This window comes from Lissotriton helveticus, chromosome 2_1 (genome assembly GCF_964261635.1).
Source record: "Lissotriton helveticus chromosome 2_1, aLisHel1.1, whole genome shotgun sequence".
Classification (NCBI taxonomy): Eukaryota; Metazoa; Chordata; class Amphibia; order Caudata; family Salamandridae; genus Lissotriton; species Lissotriton helveticus.
Window position 1 is genome coordinate 984,101,673 of NC_136059.1, and position 15,533 is coordinate 984,117,205.

Below are 15,533 nucleotides of genomic sequence, written 5' to 3' on the forward strand. Positions count from 1 at the left end.
AACAACAGGTGAATAATCGTCAAGACCAATTGCCACAACCACCTTTTCCGAATTGTGGGGGAGTTCAAAAATATAATCCAAACGTGGGATTTCAGGGAAGTGAACAGGTAATAAAACCACAAAAACAGCAAAAGCAGCAAAGGGTTCAAATGCAAAATGCTTCACAACAATTTTTATTAGCAGAAAGTCAAGACAGTGATTCTGATGATTATTGCTGACGGTGCCCGAGAGAGGAGGAAGAGTGTGTTGTTGGAGCCACTCTTGAGGTTGACCAGTCTGGTCCTTATGTAAACGGGAAAGTTAATGATGTAGACATCACTTTTCTAGTGGACACTGGTGCTACCCGTTCTACTGTTAGATCAGTGGAAATTGAAAACCTACCTCTCTCTGGGGATACCATCCAAGTTGTCGGAGTAAGTAATCAGCAAATTAAAACAGACTTAACTGATCCAGTACCAGTTGAAATTGGAAACTACAGAGATAAACACAGATTTGTGGTTTGTAATAGTAGTCCAGTAAATCTATTAGGCAGAGATATCCTATGTAAAATGAATTGCAGAATATATTGTTCTCCTGATGGAGTTGAATTACAAACAATGGAGGAAGATGGTTTATACAGGATGACAATGATGATGATAGAAGCAGAAGAAACAAAATTGTTTCCTGCATTTGAAGAAAAGGATTTACCTGAAGAGCTAAAAGAAACAGTGAAATCTGAAATATGGGATTTTACTGGGAATGAGATGGGTCTAATGAAAAACGTAGATCCTGTAAAAATTGCATTGAAACAGGGAATAGAATTTCCAAACACTCCACAATATAAGATGAAAACAGAAACAATTGAAGGTATTACACCTATAATTGAAAAATTAATCAAGCAAGGTGTATTAAAGGAAATGAAGAGTAGCTCTTGTAATTCACCAATTATGGGAGTTAAAAAGTCTAACGGAACATTTAGGATCGTACAAGATTTGAGAAAGGTTAATCAAATTGTCATTCCATGTTGTCCTGTGGTTCCAAATCCAGCAGTAATTCTATTTCAGATTCCACATGATGCTGAATGGTACACAGTCATTGACCTTTGCAATGCATTCTTTACTGTTCCCTTACATCCAGACAGTTATGAAATCTTTGCTTTCAGATTCCAAGGTAAGACCCTTGGATGGACAAGAATCCCTCAGGGCTATACAGAAAGTCCTTCAATCTTTAATGAATTGTTAAAAAGATCATTAGAAGATTTAGACTTACCAGGTAGGTCTACGTTGGTGCAGTATATTGATGATTTGTTAATAGCTGCAAAGACAAGAGAAAATTGTATAACAGACACAATAATTCTGTTAAATCGCCTTGCAGAAGAAGGACATAAAGTGTCCCCAGCAAAACTACAGTTTTGCAAACAAGAAGTAAAATATCTTGGTCACAGAATTGCAAAAGGAAAAAGACAAGTAACAATAGAGAGAATAAAAATGATTCAAACAATGTTACCGCCAAGAACACAAAGACAGGTCAGAATGTTCTTGGGAATGGTAGGTTACTGTCGACAATGGATAAGTGGATTTTCAGTAATTGCAAAACCACTACAAAGATTGACCAAATCAGATGTAAAAGATCCAATTATTCTCAATGATGCTGAGATGGAATCTTTTGAGAACCTGAAAAAGAGCTTATGCCAAGCTCCTGCTTTAGGTATGCCAAATTATGAGAAAGATTTTGAACTGTATTGCAGTGAGAGAGAAGGATGTGCATTATCTGTATTAATACAGAGACATGGAAATTTAAAGAAACCTATTGCATACTTCTCTGCAGTTCTTGATCCAATTGCAAAAGCATTACCAGGTTGTTTGAAAGCAGTTGCAGCTACAAGTATCAGTCTCGAACAAAGTGAAGGAATCATTATGGGATTTCCTGTAAAGGTTTTTGTGCCTCATTCGGTTGAAATATTACTGACAAGAGGTAAGACTCAACATTTAACAAGTAGCAGATTGACAAAGTATGAGAAAATCATACTGGGAGCAGATAATGTTTCGATTTCAAGATGTTTGAATCTGAATCCTTCTACATTACTGCCTGATTCTGAAATTGTTGATGACATTGAAACTGAACATGAATGTTTAGATGTCATGGAATTCTGCACTAAACCAAGAAAAGACATCAAAGACAGACCTTTGTCTGAATCGGATTTTGTCTACTTTGTAGATGGCTCATGCTTAAGATCCGAAGGAGGTGTCTTGAAAGCTTCATACTCAGTTTGTACAGTTGTAGACGTTGAAGAAGCATCATGTCTTGAAGGAGTTCGTTCAGCACAAGTGGCTGAATTGATTGCTTTAATTCGTGCATGTGAAATATCAAAGGATATAAGAGTTACCATCATTACTGATAGTCAGTATGGGTACGGAGTTGTGCATGATTATGGACAACTCTGGTCACAGAGAGGATACATGACATCAACAGGATCTCCAATTAAAAATGCAGTTTTCATTAGAAGATTAATTGAAGCAATACAATTGCCAAAAGAAATTGCCATTGTCAAGTGTGCAGCGCACACTAGAGGAACTGATTATATTTCCAAGGGAAATGCCTTCGCAGACGAAACAGCAAAGTACTGCGCAAGGAAAAATTATTCATATAATCGGGAGAGGAGTAAAGAAACTGATTCAAATTCATTAATGCTAACAACTGTTGTAGAAACATGGCATGAGATTAGAGATTTACAAAACGAAGCAGATGATGAAGAAAAAGACCTATGGTTAAGATCAGATTGTAGACCACGTGAAGAAGATGGAGTGTGGGTTTACAAAGATGGCAGAGTAGTTTTACCAAATTGCTTGATTTCTGACATGGCCAGATTATATCATGGTCCAGCACATCTAGGAAGAGATTCTATGGTCAGACTTTTCAGAGAAACATGGTTCAATACCAAATTCAGAACCATTGCTGAATCTTTTTGTCAAAGGTGTTTGTCATGCCAACAAATGAATCCAAACAGAAAATCAGTGGTGGGGACAGGAATAATTGGTCGAGAAGGTGGTCCCTTTACCAGATTACAAATAGATTTCATTGAAATGCCTTTACACAACTGTTTGAAATATGTACTTGTAATTGTATGCTTATTCTCAAGATGGGTAGAGGCTTTCCCTACACGACATTGTGATTCAATTACAGTAGCAAAACTAATGCTAAGAGAAATCATCCCAAGGTACGGTTTTCCAGTCACTATTGAGAGTGATGGAGGAAGCCATTTTGATAACAAACTGATGAAGTTAATTTGTGAAGCTTTGACCATTGAGCAGAAAATACACTGTGCATACAGACCAGAGGCATCAGGTGTAGTTGAACAAATAAATGGAACAATCAAAAACAGAATTGGAAAAATGTGTCTTGAGACAGGTATTAAGTGGACAGATGCTCTTCCACTTGTTTTGATGTCATTAAGAAGTACACCAGATAAAAAGACAGGTTTGAGTCCTCATGAAATTTTAATGGGAAGAGTTATGAGGCAAGTTTTTGTACCTGTAGGTAAACTGTTGAGCATAAATGACAGTGCAATTTTGGATTACTGTAAAAGGTTATCTGATATGGTAACTTCTGTGTCTAATCAGGTGGGAACTGAAGCTCAATCAAATGAAAAAGTTTTGACTCATGATCTGAGACCTGGCGATTGGGTCAGAACGAAAGTACATCGGAGAAGGAATTGTCTAACTCCTAGATGGCAGAAACCTAGGCAGATAATCTTGGTCACTACTAATGCTGTAAAGTGCAGAGGATTGAAACGCTGGATTCATCCTAGTCATACTATTCCAGTACCAACTCCTGAGAGTTCTGACGTTGAAAGTGATACCACAGATGATTCTGATTCTGAAGCAGAAGGCGAAACAGAAGGTGAAGTAATTCTAGATTCTGAAGATCGACAAGAAAGTCGACATCTGGAAACTGTGCCAGTGAATGGAAATCTGACAAGAAAAGACTTAGAAATAATTGAAATAGATTCTGAAGGTGAAGAGAATCTGTTAAAAGGAAAGATAACTGAGGATTCGGTTGTTTCTATTGAAGACAAAGAAGCTGAACCAAAAGAAGTTTCAGACCAGGAGAGTATCGAAAGGCAGAGAACAAACTCTGAAGTAAGGAACAAAAATCCGAAATCTGGGAAGTTAGAGGTAATCGAGGAAGAGGAGGAGAACGAATTACCGAGTACCAGTGATGGAAGACAAAGTGAAGTTCCTGAAGGAGTGAAATTGCCGAATAGAGAAGTTCCTGAGTCAATTGAAATTTCAGACTACGAAACTGAAGAAAGTGACGTGGAAGGTGAAAGTGAAAAGACAAAGAAAAGGACTTGGAAGTCAGAATCAAATAATTCTGAACCAAAGAAGAAGTACGTGAGAAAAACAGACTACTGGCCTGGTGGAAGATTGAGAGTCAGATTGATCAAAAAGCCAATAGAACAAGTAGAGGAAATAAGTAGTCAAAAGAGTCCAGGAAAAGAAGTTGGAGTTGGAAGAAAAATTGAAGTGATATCAAGAAAAGGGAAGAGAATAATTAGACCAAACCAGAAATACAAGTCTCCTGAGTGGACTTACTTAGTAATTCCACCTGTTATTGACATATATGATAGTAGTGAAGAAGAAAACGAAATCCAAGAAATTAGTGACAATGATTGAAGTACAGAATTATTAAATTGGCAAAAGGCTGAAGAAATCTTGTTAGTTGACACAAGGTCGAAGAAAAACTGTTTAGTTGAAGAAAACTTATGTATGACATAAGGTCGAAGAAATCTTGTTTAGGGATATAAAAGAAAAATATATTTTAAAAGGGGGGTGTATATATATAAATTTTAAAATTTATTTTTATTTTTATTTTTGAGGCTAAAACTAACCTAAAAATGCCTTATGTTAAGGAGAACACTTCAAGATGTTCTGTTTTTAAAAGATGCTGTAAGATGACTCTGGTATGTCTGCTCATTTTAGTTCTGCTCTGGTTGGTACTAGCTGTGATTATCCCTTTAGAAATGAATAGAGAATTACACAAAGTTAACATAACAAGCAAAGCTCTGGTTAGCCAAACTAAACATAGTACATCTGCAAAAGTTATTGATCATCAGCCTAACATTCATCAAGATAAATCAATAGGTGATTTTTCAAGTAATACATTCACAAAACTATTGAGTGAATATGTAAAGGTAATGGATGCAAAAGACTGCTATGTCTGTGTTAAATTACCTGCTTCTGTTTCTGAGGGAGTAACATATAATATGCTTCCTCTCACTTATGCTGTAACATGTAGTGTATTAACTAGTTTATTTTATCAAACTGGTCGTTTAGAATATTACTATTCAAATTATGATGAAATTTTTGCTAATGTTAAGATTGATAATGTTTTAAATAAGCATAAGAAAGCAAAACAAATGAGAGAATATTTCCTCGTTACTAACGAACTCACTTACGAGTATGCTTACAAGAATAATCTAACATGTAAATTAAGTACTGAAGGAAAGAAATTTTTGAATATGGTTGAGGAGAGAAGAGCAATTTATAAGAGAAATGAATTAGTCAAGCAGACTAAGTCAGCCTTCTGGCAAAAAGAGGATGAGAAATTAAATGGCAAAATGCTTGAAAATATTGCAATTCACATAGACAAACCAGTTAGTGGAAAACTTTGCATTAGAAGAGATAATACACTTTTTGATAATTATTTTGTAGGTGCAAGTAATTGTGAAGATACTTATCAGATTATGGGAGGTTGGGGATTTAAAGGTGGAAAAGATCCTATCTTTCCTGGGATTTATTTTGTTTGTGGTGACAAAGCCTACTACAACCTTCCAGACCATTGGTATGGAACTTGTTATGTGGGAATTGTTTTTCCTAAAGTGTTTCATGTTGACAGAGATTCAGAAGGATTGTTTAAAATTCATAATTATGTAAATAGAGCTAAAAGAGAAACTTTTACTGAAGTTCTGGGAGATATTTTTCAAGCTGTAATACCTTTTGTTGGTATAACCCTAAATGCAGGAAGAATTAGAAAATTGTCCACTATAGTTGATAGATTATCAACTGACACTGCTGATGGATTTCAATTAGTGAATGTTGAAGTTATTGCAATTAGATCCATGGTAATTCAAGATCGTCTTGCTTTAGACATACTCCTTGCAAAAGAGGGAGGAGTCTGTGGCATTTTACATGTTCAACATTGCTGTACATATATACCTGATGAAAGTAAGAATATTGAAATGTATATTAAGAATATTACACAAATGCATTCAGAGATAATTCCTTTAGAAGAAGAAGATTTTACAGGGAAACTTTCAAAAAGGTTTCAAGCAATTAAAAACTGGTTTCATAATATCGGAAGTTCAATTCTTGGCAAGATTCTGGCACCTTTGATTATAATAGTATTCATTTTTATTTTGACTAAATTAGGTTGTTTGTTACATAAAAGAAAGAAACAATTAAAAGAAAAGAAAAGAATCTATAAACTCAGAAAAGAAGAAGAAAGGGAGATCGAATTACAGGAGTTACATAGAGAGCGTCATGTTAATTGCAAAGATTATGCAGAAACAGACTTTTAGGTTTACTGATACAAATGAATTTGAATCGATTTCTTATAAATTTAATTTACCAAAATTTTGAGTGCTGGTGTGGTGATTTGTTAATCACCAGATGAGGGAGTTGATGGAGCGAGATAGAAAACAAAATTTTGTTTAAACTCGCAAAGTCACATTTCCATAACATGAATAAAAATATTAATGATTTGTGATATGTCGTGCTAATACAACTTAGATTAAACTTTACACGTGGGGGGACTAATATGTGTGCTCATAAACGTGCATAAATGTTGCATCTTTTTGTTCGTGCAAAATAATAAAATAATTTATTGTTTTCGTTTTTGTCATTACTAATTGCTGCAAACTTAAATTAAGCATGTGCTTGTTTTGCTTTTCCTTGTCTGTGTGATGTCATTTCTACTATTCTAGGTGCATATGGGTCTCATAGAAAAACGGAGACTGGTAAATATAAACGCTGCTTTATTTGTTTGCAATGGCTAGGTAACATTTTGATTAATCGGGTGGGTTAATTAATTAGTAAACCAAGGGGTGGATACAGAATCTACTTTATTTCTTACATTAATACTTTTCTTGTGTTTGTTTTATACTAGAAAACATAAGTTGCCTGCTTTTGGGCCTAGTCATTTGAACCGCAGAAAAAGAGCTGACATATAATTCTGCAGAAAGTCACGAGACGCCCATTCTGAATTAAAACGTTTATTGAAGCTGCATTCACAAAGCAAAAACTGATGAGCTGACATCATTCTGTCGGACATGGCCAAGGTCGAAAGTGAACATTTTGTCAGTCCTTAACTTGGCATCCGCGGAAGTGTAATGAAAGTCTATGGAAGCTGCGAGGATGACTTAATACAAAGTTGCAAACGCAGGAAGCTTCTGGCTTCACGTGAAAGAGACAATGGTCTTTATGAGACATGATTTCATGGAACTTTTTGAGAAACGGGTGACATGTCACTTGTCACTCTCAACCAATGGGACGTCGAAGATTTTTGAAAACTTTCCTTTGCGTAGTTAGTTAGCGTAGAAAGGTATAAAAAGTCATGCCCTTAGGGTTGGGCTGGCTGCTGCTTTCTGACTTTCCGATGAGGGTGATGTGCTGCTGGACTTTGCGTGGAGCACGTAAGAATCCTCAAAGAACTTTATTTTAATTTCTATCTATTTAGCTCAGTTAGGGAATTAGGTTTTAGAAATGCTAAACTTTATATATTTACTTTGATTTTGATTCACTTGCTTAAATTGTATTTTTCTCATATTTCATTACAATCATGCTTGCTTTAATGCTAATAAAATTCATTTATAAAACTTTCAACTTATATACCATAATTTAGAAAATAAAATCTTACTTTTGACAAACAAGCTGGTCTTGGTTATTCAGAAGTGTAGGTTACTATTAGCTAGATCACGTCGCCTATGGTGGTCGTTTAAATGGTTGGGTTTTATTCTAATAACAATATTCCTTCTGCAAATATATAAAAATGTATATAGTTTGTAGATAATGTGTATATAGATTTATTCTGACCACCTGATTCAGTAGGCCCAAAATATATCAGGTTTATAAATGGGTCCATATTTAGTATAGAATTTTGTTTATAGGTTATGAAGTTAAGATAATGTGCAGAGGCAAATGATTTGCAAAAGTATAATCAACACCTTTCAGTTGCAGATTGCTGCATTCTTATGCTAGCCTGGTGAAACATTTGTTCAAACAGTATAAATGTGTTAAAATAATAAAAGGACTGAAATAATACTGCTACAGAATGTGCTACATCATTTTGAATAATTTGTTGCTACTTAATTTAGCCAACCCTGCAGCACAATGCGGTCCTTCATTGCCGCATAATTACAAAGACCCTCAATAGACTCCTTCTTCGAGCCTTGCACGTATATTACATGAATGATATTAATATATGGCACAAAAAAGAACAAAGTGCCCTAAAAACGTTAATTATCAGTGGATTTGCAGCTTTGTTTGAGGTACTGAAACCTACAAAAATAAATAAACATTCCTTGCAGGACATTGAGGTGTGTATTTTACTATGTTTGTTGTTCATGTAGTTGACTATAATGATTAAACACTGATTCCCACTAATAAAGTTAGAGCAGTAATGCTGAGTAGCTCTTTGGTACAGTTGAAAGTGAAAGGAGGCCCAATCATCTTCCGAGATAAAAAATATAAAATATAAAAAGCATTAACATTGTTATTTATGGCCGTCTGCTCTGTTTTCAGAAGCACTTTGCCAGCAGATATTCGTTGTTTCGAGGTCTTGAAAATAATGTCTTTGCTTGAGGTCTGATCTGTTTTTATGTTGGAAAATCCCCTACCATAAATTGTCACCCCTTCAATCTTCATCTCCCGGCTTTTCATCAGTAATTCCATTCCTCCCCACCCAGGGCAACGGTTGCCAAGAATTCTTTGTTTTCCACCACTCTGTTTCATTTGCACCTGATTTGTGTAGCTCTAAAACAATGCATCTATTAATCTTAGGGCACTTATGTAACAGTGGGCATCAATGGAAAAGTGCCGGGGAACACACTGTCCAAGGCCAGGTTCATGAGTGCAGAAAGTTCCACTCTCAGCTGGAAGGTAGTTACAATGTATTCTCCAACTTTTCAATTTACTTTGACTTAAAACTTTTGCTTTCAGAAATGTATTCCATTTCTGTTGCCAGAGCTTTTGTGTGTTACCCTTACCATTGCCAAAATGTGGTCTCTAGATGAAAGTAAGATTGTAGTCACTTTTCTCATAATTATGTCTCTATTGCAATACACATGACTGTGTGCCAATCAAAAATGGACCACAACACGTTCATGGTCTGCGTGATTCCTGCAGACTCGACCATTCTCAATCTAAACTAAAAGAGATTCCAAATTATTCAGACCCACACGAGGATGATCACTTGCAACTTTCCACGTGTTTGGTGGAGCGCCCTCAGTGGAAGGCGCTTACTGATCATTTATGAGGATTTTATCGCCTGGATAAAAACAAGCATTGGAAATGCAATAGGTCTCGCACCATTAGAGTTAGTGCTTTTAGAATTGTTTATGGGTTTTTTTTGTAAATGTTTAGCATTTTTGTTTCCTGTAGCCAATGCTAAAGAATTACAAATAAAAAAAGCCATAAACATTTCTTAAAGCTCTAACTGAAATGGTCTGAGACCTATTGCACTGTGTGAGGGTTTGAGGGTGAGTGAGGGTGAGGGTGGGTGAGGGTGAGTGAGGGTGAGGGGTTGAGGGTGAGTGAGGGTGAGTGAGGGTGAGGGGTTGAGGGTGAGTGAGAGTGAGTGAGAGTGAGGGTGAGTGAGGGTGAGTGAGGGTGAGTGAGGGTAAGGGGTTGAGGTTGAGGGTGAGGTGTTGAGGGTGAGTGAGGGTGAGGGTGAGTGAGGTGTTGAGGGTGAGTGAGGGTGAGGGTGAGTTAGGGTGAGGGGTTGAGGGTGAGTGAGAGTAGTTGAGGCTGAGTGAGGGTGAGTGAGAGTGAGGGTGAGTGAGGGGTTGAGGGTGAAGGTTTGAGGGTGAGGGGTTGAGGGTGAGTGAGGGTGAGGGGTTGAGGGAGGGTGAGTGTGGGTGAGGGTGAGTGAGGGTGAGTGAGGGTGAGGAGTTGAGGGTGAGTGAGGGTGAGGAGTTGAGGGTGGGTGAGGGTGAGTGAGTGTGAGGGGTTGAGGGTGAGTGAGGGTGAGGGTGAGTGAGGGTGAGGCTGAGGTGTTGAGGGTGAGTGAGGGTGAGTGAGAGGTTGAGGGTGAAGGGTTGAGGGTGTGAGGGTGAGGGGTTGAGGGTGAGTGAGGGTGGAGGGTGAGGGTGGGGGGGTGAGGGTGAGGGAGTGAGGGTGAGGGGGTGAGGGGTGAGGGGGTGAGGGTGTGGGGTGAGAGTGAGGGGGTGAGGGTTAGGGGGTGATTGTTAGGGGGTGTGAGCGTTAGGGGGTGTGAGCGTTAGGGGGTGTGAGCGTTAGGCGGTGTGCGGGTTAGGGGGTGTGAGGGTGAGTGTGAGTGAGGGGGTGTGAGGCTTCGGGTGTGTGACGTTGCGTGAGTGTGAGTGTGTTTTTCTTGTGATGTCCCACTCTATTTTGATTCATTCTCCACTAAGTTCGGTGATTCATTGGGGGGGCGTGGCTAGCCGAGCTGCGAGATGGCCGCCATGTGAGCGAGCTCCGCCGACCGGGGGATTAATCCTCTTAATTTATCCTGCAATACAAGCTGTAACTGGCGTGCTGTTCACTCTACACGGTGAGGTAAGCTTTGGTGGCCACACGAACGAAAAACAACGGAGCGAAAAGTGTCCCGCTGGGCGAGATCCGGAGGAAGGTGGGACCCGATTGGGAGACACTGAACCAGCCGCAGCCGAGCACCATTATCTCGCTGCTAAAATCGAGCCCGAGGCGGAAAGCGAGACTGAAGGCCGCAGCTGTGGGAAACTGCGGAGAACGAACCAAAGCACGCAAAGGTGCCTGGGGCTGGCGGACCGCGCTGCCTCGAGCGCCAGATCTACACATTGCAAGTACACAATTGCTGCGAGAGGGGGCTGTTTAAATATAACTTTTAGATGCTGGCGCCTGAGCCTTTACCCTATACAAAATGGCGGCACCCCGCAGATTGCTCTCCTGAAGCTGGCTGCCTGATGGAGTGGAGAGCGGGCGGGCAGAGAGAGTGGCTGTGAGCTCCGGGTGCCCGTAACATCTGCTGATGTGACTGACTTTGAAGTGTTGCGCTCACTCACGTGCCAAGAAAATCTTGCAAACACTTTCCCCACCATGCCACGGTACTTCACAGCCCTACCAAACAAACTTTAACCCCGCATTGGCTCCGAAGAAACACTTGGGATCGAGCATCTCTGAATCGAAGCAGGCCTTGGTTCCGAGGACATAAAAACAACATGGCCAAACTTCTGGACACCTGTGGGTACAAAGACACACAGACGACGTGGCTCCTCCTGTCACAGACATAGACTCACCAGTTTCGAGAAATGCGACGCGGCAGGCAGGGGAGGGGGCGGAGCGGGGGTGTGGGAGGAGTGCGGGAACAGACGGCGAGGGGAGGAGAGTAGGAGGAGGAGTAGGGGAGGCACGGCCTAGCGGCCGTGCAATCAAGAAGTGAGGGGGCGGGAGAGTAGGCAAGGCAGGCGCGAGCATCTCTGAATCGAAGCAGGCCTTGGTTCCGAGGACATAAAAACAACATGGCCAAACTTCTGGACACCTGTGGGTACAAAGACACACAGACGACGTGGCTCCTCCTGTCACAGACATAGACTCACCAGTTTCGAGAAATGCGACGCGGCAGGCAGGGGAGGGGGCGGAGCGGGGGTGTGGGAGGAGTGCGGGAACAGACGGCGAGGGGAGGAGAGTAGGAGGAGGAGTAGGGGAGGCACGGCCTAGCGGCCGTGCAATCAAGAAGTGAGGGGGCGGGAGAGTAGGCAAGGCAGGCGGCTGGGGGCATGTGCACGCGCTTTTAAGCTCAATGCACATGCGCATTGAGCTTAAAAGTCACGGGCACTGCAAGGAATCGCCACGATTCCTTGCAAGTTGGACAAAGAGTGGATAAGCCCCCATAGTCTCGCTTGCTCGATGCGCATGCGCATCGACAGGCGAGACCTAACCAGGTTGTGTGCCACGCTTTTCTACAGGCCACAAGTCAATCCTCAAATTAAACGCAGAATCTCACGGGAAGATCAAGGTGAATGTGCAGCATGGATGTGTGACTCTGTTGAGTGTGATAGTAAACAAATGGCAAAGCCGTCTGCAGCTCAATGAATAGCCTAATTCAATCAGTGACTGTGAGCCAAACTATCCACTGTCAGCGATCAAGTCCTTCCTCTGACTTTTACATCATCACCTTGGTCTTGTAATATTAACTTTAACTTTCTACTGTATGGTCTTCGCCTCCACCATGTCGTATTAACTTTGCACCGCCTATTAACAAAACTAAGACAGGGATTTAATCAAGGCAAAGGCTTTGAACTTTGACTTTGATTGCTATTCTGCACTACAATTTGTTTTGCTTTCTTTGTCACTTGTGTCCCTCCATTTGCTTTGATCAACATGGCTACTACAAGTAAAGGTAAATGTAAATCTCTTGTGGGATGTATTGCATTTTGTACTTCTCCAGGCGCTTCAAAATAGCTTGATCTTAAGGAGTTCCTAAATATTGGGATAGTCTCCTTCTTCCAAAGAGTTCTTAATACTTCATTACAGAGTTTGAATGCTGCACCCACTTGATTTTACCTTTATGACTATTAAAAGTGCCCCTTGAGAAAGCTTTTTCTGCCTCATCATACCCTTGTTTTTCCAACAAATTGTACTTAATATGTATACACACAGGAGCTTTATCAATTGGCCTGTTAAATTGTCACTCAATTTTTGCTCCAGCGCACCACAGCATACAGCATGGGGCAGTGGGTCAGTCCACTTCATCCTTTATGCTGAGTGACTGCACAAAGCCTGTGTGCACATTGTTCATACTTGCCTAAAAATAGACCCTTTCTCCTCAATTGCAAAGATGGTTTAATGTAAGCTTTTAAATTTGTATATTGTTATTTTGACTTTAAAAACCGTCTATTTATTTTGCTTGTACTCCTATTTTTTCACGTTTATGTGATAAAGATCCTGATATACAGTTTGGCAGATGCGTTACTCAATGTCATCGTCATGGCTTTCCTGTCTACCTAATTACAAGTGCATTATATCCTAAAGCACTTGTAATAAGGAGGATAGGATATCCGTCACATTTGCAACAGAATAGCTATCTGCCAAATTCTAAAGGCCAAACACGTTTAAGTGACATTGTAATATTGTAGCTGCCTGCAATTTGAGTAATAGGTTAAGTGGTGACTTTGTCTTTTCTGAAAGTGATGTATGGAGTTAAACATGCTATGTGTGGCCTGTGGAATGTTCTGTGGAGCTAATTTCAAAACCATGAAATCAGTTCTCTCGACAGTGGTCGTCAGTACAGGCTGGTGAACTCTAGAGCAATATTTCAAATTTTTAACATATAAATGTATTTGACAGTTTTGTTGTAAATCAATTAGAATTGCTTTAATACAGGGATCTGCATGTCATCAATTTTGTGATAGCAGAGGAGCCAAGCAGGCATTCGAAATGGTCGCATAGTCGCTCGGCTCCGCGAGCCCTCTCTCCCCACACGTTTATCCTGCCGCATATCCTGGTCCACGGAGGCTTACTTTGATCTAGGAAAGATAACAAGCACCTACCGTTTGCTACCGGAGCTCCTGCATGCCGCCGATCCCGAGAATTCTCCCCGACTGCTTTGCGGCCTACGCGATGGAGAGACTGGGGCGTTGATTAGGCGGGGCCTCCGGCCGCAACCACAGCGCCAACGACCGTTGATGGCGGAGGGGAGCCTTGCCGGTGAGAGCCACTGATCTGAAGAACCGCTGCCTGCGGTGCCACCCCGAGCCGCTAGACGGAGGCCCCCGAGGGGCGGTGTGGTGGCGAGGACTCAGAGGGGGCGCTTGGCTCCTGCCCCCTCCCCAAGTCTTGTTGCCCTGATATAGCCAGAGATCGACCCCGACATGGGCGGGCGGCTCCCGGGGTCCGGCGGGACTTTTAGCCTTTTGGTGGCTCTCCTTTCTGGACCCTGTCCCACAATCCGTTTGACCTGGGGACACATCTTGCGGGGCCCTCGCAGTGCGGCCTGGTCCCTGAATATGTGAGGAGGGACGGGGTTGATTGGATTAAGATGGCGGCTGGTGCCCTTCTTCACGGCTCACGTCCAGACCGCACGGCTGTTCCAGGGATGGAGCCGGGATGCTTGCAACACGCGACAGAGTTCACACCCCGGGACGTGTTGGTGGCCATAACAGTTTTGCACGAAACCATTAATTGTCACGCCCACGATTTAGGCGTACGGCTTGACGCCATTGTTGTTTCGCTGTCTGTGGAGGCCGCAGTTCTACTTCAGGGGTTGGCCACTGAACTTGATACTGTCATCATGGAGGAGGTCTCGGATCTTCGAGTGCCCTTCGGGCCGTTTAGAGACTGGACTCCTGTGCCCGTGCGACCCGTCTTGACTGCTCATATGGCCATATCCCTGGGACACATCTCCGACCGGCGGTTGGAGGTGGAGCGTTGCTCTCCTCCTTGGACTGGCCTGGATGTATCGCGGCAGCGGCCGGATTGTTTGACTTTCATCTCCTGGATGTTTCTACTCCTTGTCAGCTTTGGGAAGTTCATGGGACCGGCGTTGTTATTGCCTGATCTTCACTATCTATATTGGGATGGATTTAGATTATTATGCCTTTTTATGGCCTCGTCCCTTCCGGGCCCCCTCATCCTGTTTGGACCCTCAAGACTGTGCTCCACATTGATTACTGAGAGGACTTCAGGCTGTATCACCGACAGACAGGGTCAGGGATGAGATGGCATACTGCTTATCTGCTCTATTACCGTTAAACGATGCAGTGGGTGTCTTCGACTGATATTTTATTGTTTTTGTGCTCGTGATTTGCATTTTCCTCGTGGTGTTGCTTCCTTCATGGGATTTTTGTAGTGTTGGGGTACTGGGCGAGGCCGGGCGGCGCGATGTGGGCCCTCCTCCGTTTATGTTTTATTTTCCTTTTCTTCTTCCCTTTCCTATCTTTCTATATTTCGGGTTCTCTTAGGGCGACGGGCACGCGGCTGGGGGGTAGGCCATGGCCTTCTGCGGGTGTGCAGGGTGGGGGGTTGCGGGTTGGGTATTGGATCAGTATTTGTTTCTATGGCCCTTTAGTCTCTCTTTTTTTTTCTTCCTCTTTTCAGTGTCGTCATTGCCCATGTTTCCTGAGGGGTGTTTGGAGCGGAAGGGCGGGGTTTAGACTCGCTGCATGTGGGGGTTGTGTTTCCACTTCTCCTACCATTTGTATTTTATCCCCTGCTGGGCCCCCCCCCGTATTGTCATTGTTCTTCATATCCTGATTCGTATACTATCGCGAGAGTGGGAGTAAATGTGCGACACCTCTTCTTAGTTCTTTATTTGAAAATGAACCTTTTCCATCCTGA

General features: G+C 41.8%; 1 protein-coding gene across 1 annotated transcript in view; it reads left to right on the forward strand.

The window, feature by feature from the left end:
• PGM5 (phosphoglucomutase 5) overlaps window positions 1-15,533 on the forward strand; it is an 827,968-nt gene that overhangs the window by 656,985 nt on the left and 155,450 nt on the right. The window lies entirely within an intron of this gene.